At 51.4% G+C, this 13,119-nt stretch overlaps 1 protein-coding gene across 1 annotated transcript in view; it reads left to right on the forward strand.

Moving 5' to 3' along the window:
- The first annotated feature begins 6,496 nt into the window (after positions 1-6,496).
- HCK (HCK proto-oncogene, Src family tyrosine kinase) overlaps positions 6,497-13,119 on the forward strand; it is a 62,389-nt gene continuing 55,766 nt past the window's right edge. The window contains exons 1-2 of the mRNA XM_048498589.1: positions 6,497-6,685; positions 12,137-12,196. The gene's annotated coding sequence lies outside the window, so the exon portion shown is untranslated. The remainder of the gene's footprint in view (positions 6,686-12,136; positions 12,197-13,119) is intronic.

Raw genomic sequence — 13,119 nt, forward strand, 5'->3', positions numbered from 1 at the left:
AGGTGCACCGGGCAAGTGGCGTGGCCAGCCTGCGTACCGCGAAAAGCATCTTCGCGTTTCCTCGGCCCAAGGACTGGGCAGCAGTGGCCCCCGGAATGCTCTGGCCAATAGCCCCATTGGCGCTTTAATACCACAGTTTGAATCCCGCCCCACCATGGGGAGACCTGTTACTAAAAATTTTGATCCCACCACTCGGATTTGGCTGATGGCATAGAAACCACCTCCTGAAGCTGCTGTTTTCCCCAAGAGCAGGGGCACAGCTTTCTAAAAAAGCTGGCACCACAGGTTCGTACTCCATGCCCCACCGCGTGGCTGGCCCCCATGGTGTTGGGTGCAGGAATGCGAGTTGTGACTTCAGGCTGGGCTGGTCCTGCCCCAAAACTCCACATGGAGTTTGCGTGCGCGGTCAGCTGGCTCTCCACTCTGATCTCCATGTGGAGTTCACAGCCGTGGTGCAGTTGCCGGGGGGGGGGCATGACCCTGCAGTGCGCCCCCAGGAAGTGATTCCCTGGGCTCTAGTCCCCGCACGCACCCCCTCACTATGCCAGTGCCCAGGAGAGCTGATATCTCTGGTCTGGAGGACCCTAACCAACTATCCAACAAACTGTTAACCTCTTCATGTCATTCTGGACTCATTGTTGTTTTACCATGTGAGTCCAAGATTCCCTCCGTGTGGCAATACTGTCTGTTGTGCTGAAAGCTGATCAAACCTAATCACCACTCAGAAAATGTTGTTTTATCGGATGTTTAAAGGTTTTTAACATTACTGTTTATCTGACTGTTGTATACCACCCTGAGCCGGGAAGGGGAGATATTAAACTGCAAGGATTGTCATGCCCTTATATAAAGCCGTGGTGCGACCGCACTTGGAGTCCTGTGTTCAGTTCTGGTCGCCACATCTCAAAAAGGATATTGAGGAGATAGAAAAAGTGCAGAGAAGGGCAACGATGATGATTGAGGGACTGGAGCACCTCCCTTATGAGGAGAGGCTGCAGCGTTTGGGACTCTTCAGTTTGGAGAGGAGACGTCTGAGGGGGGATAGGATTGAAGTCTATAAAATTATGCATAGGGGTGGCAGAAAATGTCGCACAGATGAGACATTTTTTTCTCTTTTCTCACAATACTAGAACCAGGGGGGGGCATTCATTGAAGAATGCTGGGGGAAGAATTAGGACTAATAAAAGGAAACACTTCAAATTCTAACATATGGCAACGTAAGTGATTAGGTGTTTGGAATATGCTGCCACAGGAGGTGGTGATGGCCACTCAACCTGGATAGCTTCTTTAAAAGGGGCTTGACAGATTGATGGGTCAGGAGAAGTCAGAGTATATGGCTACCAATCTTGACCCCTCCTGTGATCTGGAGATTGCAAATGCCTTAGCAGACCAGGTGCTCAGGAGCAGCAGCAGCAGAAGGCCGTATTGCTAATTCTACATCCTGCAGGTGAGCTCCCCAAAGGCACCTGGTGGGCCACCGCGCAAGTAGCAGAGAGCTGGGACTAGATGGACTCTGGTCTGATCCAGCAGGCTAGTTCTTATGCGTTCTTTATAAGGTTCTTAAATTAAATAAATAAGCCATTTGTAATTCTGGGACATCTCTGGGAACCTGTGAGAACCTGCTGGATCCCACCTCTGGATTTGATGCTATTTCCCTCTGATGGGCTTGTATTTTTTTTAATAGCTTGCTTTTTTTTTAAGACAGCTTTTGAAACTACCTACTGTGGCCTTTAATAGTCACCTGCCTCCGAAAAGGGACATAGAAGCAGGCTAGGTAAATAAATAGGTCTGGGAGTGATGGGTCGGCTCTCTGGGATCTCTTCCCTACATGGCCAAGTTTTCCGTGGGCAGAACGAGGCTTCCGCAGAAGGGGAAGGCTTACTGTGCCCGTGGGAAGCCCGACTGTTTTGGGAAGGTGTCAGCAGGGTCCTATCCTGAGGAGATCCTGCAACTGAAAACAAGTGCGGTATGATCCTCTTTTTTCGAAAGGGAAGTGCAGCCAGAAGGTGGGGATCCAGCAGGTTCCTCGCGAGGTTCCCCGAGAGTAGGTGACTCCATTATTTCGGCGTGTGCCGAGAGGGGGTTGCTAATCGCGGGTGATTTTGCCACGCTGATTCTTTGGCCTTTAGTTACGCCCCTCCTCTCAGCAGTGCAGCCCAGCGCAGAACCTCGGGAAGGCCAGTTCCTAGCAGGAGGTGCACTCAAGGCGTGCATGGCAGCCTCGCGCCCTGCGTGCATTCAGCTTTCCCGGCCTAAGAGACCTGAGCGCAGCGGCCGCGCCCTTTGCCACAGCCCCGCCCCGGAACTTCCGGCCCAGCCACTCCCCCGTGGCTCGCCCGGGCCTAGCCTAGCCCCATTGGCACTACGCCACAGTTTGAATCCCACCCCCATGGGAACCTGTTACTAAAATGTTTGGATCCCACCACTGAAGGCAGCCCCGTCCCAAACTCCCAAGTGTTTGCAGGGAGGTATGTGTGAACACTCATCCTGCACGTGGGAGGTCGATGGAAGGCCCGACTCTACACCTGCTTCCCCGTTCTCATTCCGAATGGGCAAACGGAGAAGTGCACTAGCGACGCCACCCAAGCCGCTGACCCCAGAAACTGAAATTTGTCTGGCTGGGGATGGGGGACAGGGGCCTCCCGAGCTGTCACGCTTTTGCGAGCAGGAGGGGGAAGTTCCTGAGGTATTTCCTCTTTTGTCTTCCCCAGGGGTTATTTGTGCTTCGGCAATATGCGCCACTCTCGGCTGCTCCAACCCCACCCAGCATCTGCAAGGCAAATCACCCTGTGGGTATTTGGGGGCATCTTGGGCAGAAGCTGTTGGAATTTCCAGCCTTGCTTGCATGCAGCAGCAGCAGCAGCACCAGCAGCAGGGAATTCTGGGAAGCTGCACGAACATTCTAAAGGTGACAGTTAAAAAAACGTTGCCGGTAGGCTTCATTGTCGTTTCCCTGACTTCCTGAAGCAGAAAAGAGGTTTCTCTGTGTATTGCTAACCAATGCTATGTAAAAGTGCTTTTTGACTAAGATACTGTATAAGCTTGCTGTCACAAACAAATCGTAACGGACGGTAGGCCATGAACGTAACAATATCTATGTGATACTTCGCTGATATGAATATGTACTGTTTATTTCTCTCTCTCTCAGTTAAAGTAAAGTTCTCTTCATATTTATGAACTTCTGAGGTAAAACAGCCGGTCTTTTGAAAGATAACTACTCTAATTTAAACGTGCCACATAAACCACATTTCTGCTTGTTACTCTGCTTGACAGGATTATACATTGTAAATATGCCTGTTGCCCTTCAGTAGCAATGAATTTGGGGTGGGTGGGGGCATCTTTCTGCCTGGATCCCAACACAGCTCCATTGGGTTTTTAACCCCATGTCAGCCTCCCAGAGAGTACATATTAAAGGCCATTTATACATTTATGAAGAGAGCCAGCAGCATGGTGTAGTGGTTAAGGGTATAGAACTAGTGTCTGGGAGATCCAGATTCGAATGGGGGCACCCCCTTTGGGAGTCCATAACTTTGGACCCCCTGAACCAAACCTCGCCAAACCCAGGTAGTATCATCAGGAGAGTCCCCCAAACAATCCCTGAAAGTTTGGTGCTGCTAGCCCAAACAATGCGCCCCCTGCAGGCCGAAAACCGAAAAAGGACTAAGATGTTTTAAAAACCCACAAACGGGTGGGCGGAGCTTCAGACATGAATGGGGGGGTTCAAACCCGAGGAACCCCCCCCCCCTTACCTACGTCCATGGTTCGAATCCCCATTCATGCCATGGAAACTTACTGGGAAACTTCGGGTCCCTTACATGCTCCCAGCCTAACCTACTTGGCAGGGCTGTGGTGAGGGTAACATGGAAGAGAGCCAAGCAATGTCAGCCATTTTGGGTCCCCAAGAGTCAAGTGACTGGACGCCACGTGGTGTTTTTACAAAGAGTGGTCCCTGCCCCCAGGAGATTACAATCTAATAGTTGACATGAGAGAGAGGCGAAAGGGAAATGAGGGAACTGGAGGCCGGGAGAGGCGGGGAGGGTAACAGGGGAAGTTTCTTCCTCGTCCATTCCAGTCACGCACGCCTACGTTCGCTGTGTGCTTGTGGCTGGGTGTTATTTAATACCACAAAAGTGCTCCTCCATTTGAATATCACTGGTCTATGTTCGCTGCTCGCCCATCATCTTTTCCAAACTGCAAAATATCAAGAGAATCAACCCCAGAGAAAGCTGGGAAGCGCAGCCGATCCAAAGCGCATCGCACTGCGGAGTGTTCAGTGGTCACGGCAACACTGGCTACCCCTGCAAGGTAGGCCCCATTAGGATGCTCGTGCCACAAAGGGGATTTCCTGCCAGGATCACTTGGCAGCAGAGAGAGCGCAGGAGGAGGGTTAGGGTTAGGGTGTAGTTCTGATAGGCCCCTCCTGTGGCCCCTAACGCATGAGGTCCAGCTCGTGGTTCCGGGACATGTACAGTTTCTTCTGGGTGGGCACGGAGTCGCCCCCTCTCGAAATGGACGCTGCAGTCTCTGTGCCCCACAGGAAGGAGAGGGGAGAGCCCCACTTTCTTACAGCCCGTCCAGTCCTGAAACAGTTGCAGGGATGGCTCCCAGATTTAGAAGAAGAGTGGAAGGGTTAGAGTCGGTTTTTATAAAGGCTGTTGTGTGTTTTCGGGGCCGTGTGGCCGTGGCCCGGTCGGTTTCGCCCCGAACGTTTTGCTGCATCCACGGCTGGCGTTGATTAAGGCACGGATGTGGGTGGAACGTTAGGAGCAAAACGAACCGGACCACGGCTGATTCAACGAGGAGGAGAAGAAGAAGAGGAAGAGGAGGAGTTAGGATTTCTACCCCCCCCCCTCTCTCCTGTAAGGAGACTCAAGGCGGCTGACAAGCTCCTTTCCCCTCCCTCTCCCCACAACAGACACCTGGTGAGGCAGGTGGGGCTGAGAGAGTTCAGAGAGAACTGTGACTGGCCCAAGGTCGCCCAGCAGGCTTCATGGGGAGGAGCGGGGAAACAGATCCAGTTCACCAGATCAGAGTTCTCTGCCACTCCTAACCACTACACCATGCTGCCGGCTGCGGCCGCTGTCCGGCTGCGCTTTATCGAAGGGAAGTGTGGTGGTTGGACTCAATCCTCTTGGCACTGCAAACCACCAGGTGTGGGCTGGAGACCTGCAGGGATGGCAACCTGTCTCCAGGTGACAGAAATCCGTTCACCTGGGGGGCGTGGAAGCTTTGGAGCGAGGGGGGGGGGCTCTATGGCATTGTACCTGCTGAAGCCCCTCTTCAAACTGCCCCCTCCCCCAACTTCCTCCCCAAACCTCCAGGATTTACCTAACCCATAATGGGCCACCTTTGGGTTTGGGGATGGGGGATTTGGGGAAGGGTTAGGGTTAGCGTGGTGTAGTAGTTAAGAGCAGGTGGACTCTAATCTGGAAAACTGGGTTTGATTCCCCACTCCTCCACCTGAATGGCCGAGGCTTATCTGGTGAACCAGACGTGTTTCCGCACTCCTACATTCCTGCTTGGGCCGGGCCCCAGTTCTCTCAGAACTCTCTCAGCCCCAGCTACCTCGCAAGGGGTCTGTTGTGGGGAGAGGAAGGGAAAGGAGCTTGTCAGCCGCCTGGAGAGACAGCATGGTGTAGTGGTTAAGAGCAGGTGGATTCTAATCTGGAGAACCGGGTTTGATTCCCCACTCCTCCACCTGAGTGGCAGAGGCTTATCCGGTGAACCAGACGCAGCTTCCTCAAGCATCTCTCTACATTCCTTGCTTGGGCCAGTCCCAGTTCTCTCAGAACTCTCTCAGCCCCAGCTACCTGCGCCCAAGGGGGTCTGTTGTGGGAGAGGAAGGGAAAGGAGCTTGTCAGTCAGCCTTTGAGTCTCCTTACAGGAGAGAAAGGGGTTAGAGTAGTGCATATAATCCTGGAAAACCGCCGCCGCCTCCTCCTCTTCTTCTTCTTCTTCTCCTCCTCCTCCTCCCCCTCCTCCTCCCTTCTTCTTCTTCTTCTTCTTCTTCTTCTTCTCCTCCCCCCTCCTCCTTTCTTCTTCTTCTTCTCCTCCTCCTCCTCCTCCTCCCCCCTCCCCTAGAAGTCTCCTTTGTGAGGGAGAGGAAGGAGCTTCTCCTCCCTCTCCTTACAGGACAGAAAGGGGGGGGGGTATAAATCCAAACTCCTCTTCTTCTTCTTCTTCTTCTCCTCCTCCTCCTCCTCCCCCCTCCTCCTCCTTTCTTCTTCTTCTTCTTCTTCTCCTCCTCCCCCTCCTCCTCCCCCTCCTTTCTTCTTCTCCTCCTCCTCCTCCTCCTCCTCCTCCCCCCTCCTCCTTTCTTCTTCTCCTCCTCCTCCTCCTCCTCCTCCTCCTCGTTGAATCAGCCGTCCGGGATCCCTAAGGGGGGGGGGGGGTCCCAGGAAAATGCTGCCCTAAGGGAGGGCGGGAGGGGGCGTGCTGGGGAGACTTCCTCCCTTCCGGGCGGGGCGGGGCGGGGCGGGGCGGGGCGGGGCGGCCCGTGGGTGGGCAGTGCCCGGGTGCCGGTTGGGGACGGTTCGGCGGAACTCACCGACGCGCAGCCGGGCGGCGATGCGCGGGGCTCCCGGGGCAGGCGGGGCGGCCGGAGGAGGCGAGCGGCGCGCCTGGCTGCGGAGGCGAGAGCTTTTCCCGGGCGCGTCGTGAGTTCGAGAGCGCCTTCCCCCCCTGCAAGGTGGGCCGGTGGGATCAAGTCTTTGTCCGGGCGTGGGGGGGGGGGCTTTGGCTGGCCGCTCGCCTGGGGGACGCAGCTGGCTCTCTGGCGGAAAGAAGGAAGAGGGGGTGTTTACCATGGTCTGCCTTTCCATTGCAACCCTAGACTTCCTTGGTGGTCTCCCGTCCAGTGGTTGGCCCCCCCTTCCCTTTCCAGCTCTGAAGAGATGCTCAAGAGCAGCAGTTTAGGGCTGAGCGGAGAGAGCTGCCAAAGAGCTACTGTCTTCCGCACACGCCAAATAATGCGTTTTCAAACCACTTTCACAACGGTTTGCCAGTGGATGTCGCCATTCCGCACAGCTTCAAAGAGCACTGAAAGCAGTTTGAAAGTGCATTATTCTGCATGTGCGGAATGAGCCTTAAGACAGGAGGAGCGACTCCAAAGGTGGAGGGGCATTTCCCACCGCCTTTCCCCCGGGCCTGGTTTGCAGCCACAGCGCAGGAGGATTTGCCTGCATTCGATAAACTCTTGTATTTAATGTGCAGAGTAAAATCCTTGTTCCACCTAAAAGGGCTGTTGGTGCCACCTTCTTGTGCCTGTGACGGAGGAGCAACCCTGCAGCAAGACTCTCCAGTCACCCACCTCACTCACTCCTATATATATGCCTCCTCCATTCCTCATTATTATTGTTGTTCGGCTCCTTCATCTGTATTGTACATTATTATTGTATTATACATAACACAGCACAAGTGTCTGGAATTCATCTCTGAATATCGAGTCCTTCCCAAGGACCTAGGATATTAGAGGTATTTACGATAAGAATATTATTATTATTATTATTATTATTATTATTATTATTATTATTATTATTATTATTATTATTATTATTATTATTATTATTGTATTATACACATAACACAGCACAAGTGTCTGGAATTTAATCTCTGAATATCGAGTCCTTCCCCAAGGACCTAGGATATTAGAGGTATTTACTGTGAGAATATTATTAATGGTATTGTATTATTATTATTATTATTATTATTATTATTATTATTATTATTATTATTATTATTATTTATTGGATTTAATATACCGCCCTATCCCAGCAGGGCTCATGGTGGTGAACAATATAAAGCATCATATAAAAACAGACAATTTAAAAACAGTTACATTCTAAAATAGTAGCCCACAAACCCACATATTAAACCCAAATACAACCCTCCTCACGAAGAACAATGGGTCTCAATGGTGTTAAAGACCCTTGTAAGCAGAGGGGGGGGGGGCAGGGGCACCGTCAGCGGCTGGTCTCTCTTCACTTCAAAAACTGAGGGGATCCTAGATCTGAACGCCCGAAAGAGTTTTGCTTCTCTGAGCTGTTGAGAAGCTGTTTCGAAACAACTTCAGATCTTCCACTGCGCCTCTGGTTGAGTCTCTTTCGAACTTGCTTCCCTCCACCCCCCCTACTATTTCCCCTTCTTCGCCCCCCTACCTAGCCCCCACCCCCGGTGCCCCAGCTGCTGAAGAAAAATGCTTGGGGGGAAGGATGGTGGAATTCTTTAGGCCATAGTGCAGTGGTGGCGAACCTTTGGCACTCCAGATGTTATGGACTACAATTCCCATCAGCCCCTGCCAGCATGGCAATTGGCCATGCTGGCAGGGGGGACTGACAAAATTATAATCCCTGGAAATAGAGCTCCCACCATGAATAAGACCTGTTACGTGTGTTAACCTAATGGAATTTTAATTCTTAGGGGCATTGTGGGGTTTGCAGGATATATGGCCGTGTTCCAGTAGCATTCTCTCCTGCATCTGTGGCTGGCATCTTCAAAGGATCTGACTGTAGTATATACTCCACTTGCTTTACTACCATCAGATCCTCTGAAGATGCCAGCCACAGATGCAGGCAAAACGTCAGGAGAAAATGCTACTGGGACACGGCCATACAGCCCGGAAACCCCACAACTCTCCAGTGATTCCAGCCATGAAAGCCTTTGAGAATAGTTTTAACTCTTAGTCGCCATTACAGTTGAAATTTAAGGAATTGTTTTTAACATGGATTGTGACGTTATTGCTTTTTATCATTGTTGATTCTATTGGAATTTGATCTATTGATGTTGTTGAAATCAGCGCGGAAGCCTCCCTGAGCCCAGTCTTTGGCTGGGAAGAAGAAGAAGAAGAAGAAGAAGAAGAAGAAGAAGAAGAAGAAGAAGAAGAAGAAGAGAAGAAGAAGAAGAAGAAGAAGAAGAAGAGGAGGAGGAGGAGGAGGAGGAGGAGGAGGAGGAGGAGTTTGGATTTATATCCCCCCTTTCTCTCTTGCAGGAGACTCAAAGGGGCCGACAATCTCCTTGCCCTTCCCCCCTCACAACAAACACCCAAGGTCACCCAGCTGGCATGTGTGGGAGCGTGCAGGAAAGGGCGGGGTAACAAATTTAAGAAACAAACATGCACCCTCTCTACCCGGAACATTTTTAGAACAATTTGCCAAGCCCTGTCACCCATCACTTGCCACCTTGGGGACCATATTTGGGTTGAAATGTGGCCTGTGAATGTTCCAAATAAATAAATAAATGTCACTGGCCTCGTGTGTCCTACTGCTGGGGATTTATATCCCCCCTTTCTCTCCTATAAGGAGACCCAAAGGGGCTTAAAATCTCCTTTCCCCTCCCCCCCACAACAAACACCCTCTGAAGTGGGTGGGGCTGAGAGAGCTCCGAAGAACTGTGACTAGCCCAAGGTCACCCGGCTGGCGTGTGCTGGAGCGCACAAGCTAATCTGGTTCCCCAGATAAGCCTCCACAGCTCAAGTGCCGGAGCAGGGAATCAAACCCGGTTCTCCAGATTAGAGTGCACCTGCTCTTAACCACTACACCACGCTGCTGTGTGTCCTCCTGAAAGACAAATGGTCTTGGATGGGGGAGAAATTTGCAGGAGGGCTCACAACTGGAAACTGACCACATGATTCTGTCTGATACTGAATCGGACTGGCAGCATCTCTCTGTGGTCACAGCAGCAGAAGAAGAAGAGTTTGGATTTATCTCCCCCCTTTCTCACCTGTAAGGACACTCAAAGGGGCTTACAATCTCCTTGAAGAAGAAGAAGAGTTTGGATTTATCTCCCCCCTTTCTCTCCTGCAGGAGACTCAAAGGGGCTGACAATCTCCTTGCCCTTCCCCCCTCACAACAAACACCCTGTGAGGTGGGTGGGGCTGAGAGAGCTCCGAGAAGCTGTGACTAGCCCAAGGTCACCCAGCTGGCGTGTGTGGGAGTGCACAGGCTAATCTGAATTCCCCAGATAAGCCTCCACAGCTCAGGCGGCAGAGCTGGGAATCAAACCCGGTTCCTCCAGATTAGATACACGAGCTCTTAACCTCCTACGCCACTGCAGCAGGGGTTTGTTTGGGTTTTTTTTTAATCAGCTGCTATCTGGTAATTTTAACTGGAGCTGTTGGGGATTGAACCTGGTACCTTTTGGTACCTGGTACCAAAATGGATGCTCTGCCACTGAGCCCTTTGACCCTCCCCTGGGTCAGAATCAGCACTCTCAAAACCCTTGAGAAAAGGAAACAAAGATTTTTTGGAGGGGGGAAGGTCAGGAAGGCAAATGGTGCAAGGATATGTGTTGTTGAAGGCTTTTCACGGCCGGAATCACTAGGATGTTGTGGGGTTTCCGGGCTGCATGGCCGTGTTCCAGTAGCATTCTCTCCTGACGTTTCGCCTGCATCTGTGGCTGGCGTCTTCAGAGGATCGGATGGTAGTAAAGCAAGTGGAGTATATATACCTGTGGAACGTCCAGGGTGGGAGAAAGAACCATTTGCAATGGTTAAAAGTGTTAAGGGTGCAGTTTGCAAGTTCAAATGGTTCTTTCTCCCACCCTAGACGTTCCACAGGTATAATAAATACTCTGAAGATGCCAGCCACAGATGCAGGAGAAACGTCAGGAGAAAATGCTTGGGCAAGGTGGGCAGCTGCCCAGGGCATCATCTTGTGGGGGGCACCAAAAATGCAGGGTTCGTTTTTGGGTATTTTTAGTGGTTTTCCATTTTTGGCCTGCAGGGGGCGCAGTTTTTAGGCTAGCGGCACCAAGATTTCAGCGTATCATCAGGAGACTTTCCTTATGCTACCCCCCAAGTTTGATGCAGTTTGGTTCATGGAGTCCAAAGTTATGGACTCTCAAAGGGGGTGCCCCCATCCCCCATTGTTTCCAATGGGAGCTAATAGGAGATGGGGGCTACACCTTTGAGGGTCCATACCTTTGGCCTCCGTGAACCAAACTGCACCAAACCTGGGGGGTATCATAAGGGCAGTCTCCTGATGAGACCCTGAAAGCTTTGAGACTGTGCCTTCAGAAATGTGCCCCCCCCAAGCCTGCAACCCCCGTTGACAGCAATGCAGAAAACTCAATGCAGAACAAAGATTCTTGGGCAAATTTCAGGGATGTTCCTGCAGGGGCTGCATTATTAGATATATTGGCAATTAAAAATTTCATTTGGAGACTGTCCTTGATGCATGCCCTCAGGTTTGGTGCAAGCTTGGCAGTTAAGTGGACTCCTGGGTGCCCCATCCCCATTGTTTCCAATGGGAGCTAATAGGAGATGGGGGCTACACCTTGAGGGTCCATACCTTTGGCCTCCGTGAACCAAACTGCACCAAACCTGGGGGGTATCATAAGGGCAGTCTCCTGATGAGACCCTGAAAGCTTTGAGACTGTGCCTTCAGAAATGTGCCCCCCCCAAGCCTGCAACCCCCGTTGACAGCAATGCAGAAAACTCAATGCAGAACAAAGATTCTTGGGCAATTTCGATGTTCCTGCAGGCCAGATGGAGTTAAGGCACCAAAATTTCAGGGTATCATTTGGAGACTGTCCTGATGGCACCCCCCAAGTTTGGTGCAGTTTGGTTCAGGGGGGGCAAAGTTATGGACCCTCAAACGGGATGCCCCATTCTTTCCAGTGGGAACTAAGGAGATGGGGCTACCCTTTTGAGGGTCCATAACTTTGTCCCCACTGAACCAAACTGCACCAAACTTGGGGGGTAGCATAAGGACAGTCTCCTGATGATACGCTGAAATTTTGATGGCGATATGTCTAAAATGCATTCCCTGCAGGCACCAATGACCTGGTGCAAAAAAAAAATGTTTTGGTCGTGGTGGGGTGGCCGCCCATGGGGGGGGGGGGCATCCAACTCAGGTTTTGCCCAGGGCTCTGGTTTGCCAAGTTACGCCCGTGATACAGTGGGGAAAACCCACTATACCCTGGTGTAAGCAAACTATGTGTCAGAGTAAGCAGATTCAGGAGAATAGCAAGGCACGGTTCTTTTTCAGTGCGCTCCGGGGCTTTGGTTCCTTAGCAAAACTTTGCAGCAAACAGCGCTTGGAAGTTCTGCTTTGCTCAGGAGCTCAAAAGCCCCCAAAGATGCCTCTTTACAAAAACAAACAAACAAAAAAACCCCGACCTCTCTTTTTCTCTTTTATCGCAGCTAGGAACCGGCACTCGACTTGTGGCTTCTACAGAAGGAACTGGGCATATCAGCAAGAAGGTATTTCTGTTACCCTTATCTTTGTTCCGCAGTGGTAGATCTCGTGAATGTACAGTGCTGAGCAAAGAACTTTTGACGTCCTGGTCGTGAGACCTTCTCTGAAGCAAGTAAGGGGTCTAGCAGGGATTTTCCAGATGCGTGCCTCCTCTACTACTTGGAGAAGGCTGATCCTTCCGGCCTACCCAAAATGTTTTGCCGCCTCAAGGGCCCCTTCCGCACCTGCAGAATAATTCACTTTCAATCCACTTTCAAGGCACTTTGCAGCTGGATTTTACTGTGCAGAAGAGCAAAATCCACTTCCAAACAATTGTGAAAGTGGATTGAGAAGAGAAGAGTTTGGATTTATATCCCCCCTTTCTCTCCTTCAGGAGACTCAAATGGGCTTACAATCTCCTTGCCCTTCCCCCCTCACAACAAACACCCTGTGAGGTAGGTGGGGCTGAGAGAGCTCCGAGAAGTTGTGACTAGCCCAAGGTCACCCAACTGGCGTGTGTGGGAGTGTACAGGCTAATCTGAATTCCCCAGATAAGCCTCCACAGCTCAGGCGGCAGAGCTGGGAATCAAACCCGGTTCCTCCAGATTAGATACACAAGCTCTTAACCTCCTACGCCACTGCTGCTCCTTGAATGTGCATTATTTTGCATGTGTGGAAGGGGCCTATGTGTGGCCCAAACCATGAGCAAAGACCACAAGAACATAAGAACATAAACTTGGACAGATTTATGGAGGAGAAGTCAATCTATGGCTCCCAATCTTGATCCTCCTTGATCTCAGATTGCAAATGCCTTAACAGTCCAGGTGCTCGGGAGCAGCAGCCGCAGAAGGCCACTGCTTTCGCATCCTGCAGGTGAGCTCCCAAAGGCACCTGGTGGGCCACTGTGAGTAGCAGGGAGCTGGACTAGATGGACTCTGGTCTGATCCAG

The sequence above is a fragment of the Sphaerodactylus townsendi genome, linkage group LG05 (genome assembly GCF_021028975.2).
Source record: "Sphaerodactylus townsendi isolate TG3544 linkage group LG05, MPM_Stown_v2.3, whole genome shotgun sequence".
In the NCBI taxonomy this organism is placed as follows: Eukaryota; Metazoa; Chordata; class Lepidosauria; order Squamata; family Sphaerodactylidae; genus Sphaerodactylus; species Sphaerodactylus townsendi.